The sequence below is a fragment of the Corvus brachyrhynchos genome, unplaced genomic scaffold (assembly GCF_000691975.1).
Source record: "Corvus brachyrhynchos isolate BGI_N302 unplaced genomic scaffold, ASM69197v1 C11955363, whole genome shotgun sequence".
NCBI classification, from domain to species: Eukaryota; Metazoa; Chordata; class Aves; order Passeriformes; family Corvidae; genus Corvus; species Corvus brachyrhynchos.
Window position 1 is genome coordinate 1 of NW_008245823.1, and position 1668 is coordinate 1668.

The 1668-nt window shown below is 38.8% G+C and overlaps 1 long non-coding RNA gene across 1 annotated transcript; it reads left to right on the forward strand.

The window, feature by feature from the left end:
* The first annotated feature begins 6 nt into the window (after positions 1 to 6).
* On the forward strand, positions 7 to 1155 carry LOC108449441. The gene is made up of 2 exons (XR_001865603.1): positions 7 to 381; positions 666 to 1155. It is a non-coding gene; the product is annotated as an uncharacterized LOC108449441 (long non-coding RNA).
* Positions 1156 to 1668: the final 513 nt, after the last annotated feature.

Sequence of the window (1668 nt, forward strand, 5' to 3'; positions counted from 1 at the left end):
GTGTCCCTGCCCATGGCAGGGGGTTGGAATTGGATAATGTTTTTAAGGTTCATTCCAACCCAAACCATTCTCTGATTCTATAATTTAGGATATATTATGTCTGACCCAAATGTTAACAAAACTTGCAAAATTCTATTTGAATGTGAACTTCTGATCTTTCTCAGGAATATGTTGGTGAAATGCTGGCTTGGACTGTGAGCGTTCCTGAGGCACGGTTTGTATCTCTGTACTGAGTGTAGAACCATTCAATAAACAACAGTTTGTGACCAAACTAATCAAGTCTTGTTTCTGATTTCTAGCATAAAAATCCTGTCCCCATGGATGTATCTGTTATAGCCAGCACAATTAGGAGGTTCATGGCACATCGCCCACCGAGCTGCTGTGAGCAAAAGAACTTTATTTCTGTATAGCCAATGAGCAGGAGAGGTGACTTGTTCTTTTATGGTATTTTAAGCACCTAAGAATGCCCAGTGGGCAACTCAGTGCAGCACAAATGTTCTCACACAGCTTAGGGATGATGTCTGGTGTCATGGAATGAGAACACTGTGCTTCTGGCAAGGCAGGAAAAGTGTCTAATTTTGCTTTAAATGTCTTATCATTGGAATATGAACTTCAGGACTCGATAGTTACTTCATGATACTGAAATTTTTTGTCCTAAATCCCAGTGTTAATCAGCCCTGAAACTTGAAGCCATCCTGGCTGTGCTGGATCCTTGCATCTGTGCCCCATCCCCCTGTGCAAACCCTTACAGGGAAACTGTGGAAATGAGTGGAAGAAATGAGCAGTGGAGGTCACTTTGGTGAGCCTTTTTATCATGGCCTGTTGTGTTAACTGCACAAAGTTAACAGTAGAGAAGCTCTAGAGTGGGACAGTCACAGTAAGTCATTTTAGTATCGAATCTCTCTTTAAACAGACATGCTGTGAGGTAGAAACATTTCATTTTTTAGATCATTGTTCAAAGCAGCAGTACTTGTGTTATCTGTACTTTGTTAGTATCAAAGGTTTTGTAGATGCAGCACAGGAGATTTGCCTGGGGAAGTGCATTTGAGTCTTAGCTTGAGCAAATTAAAGGCTTCTTAATTTAAAAGCAATTAAAAGCATTAAGGAACTCTAAACTGACACTGGTGGAATTCTAAATGATGGCTGTAAGTAAATTAGTAAAAACAGTACACTTAAAGACTTGAAAATGTGTGTAGTGTATTAGTTGCAGAATGTCCAGAAATCTTGCCCAAAGTCTTCCATACATGTGGCACTTGATAAGAAAAAGCAAATTTAAGAGTGTCTGTATCTTACAGTTCTCTTTATAAGAAGAGCAGAATGAGTAACTGTTGAATGTATCACGTGGCTTCCTTCAGATCAGAGATAAAGTAAGATTCTTGGGATAAGAAAGGTAGTTTTATATACTGTTCAGTAATCACATACTGCTCTTGACATACTTCATTTTTTGTAGCTAAAAGAACTCGGAGTACATGTACAATTGCAGCCAAAATACCGCAGAAATATTAAAAATACTGGATCTTATTCTAACACCGAGCTCCTTTCTATGTGATGAAGTGCAGTGCTACTGTGTCATACCTTGCAGGTGTTCAGGAGACTTTTGGCTTTTATTGTTGTCTCCACTGTTTAGTTGTTTCTTTTCCCCCTCTCTCTCTTTTTTTTTTTTTTTTT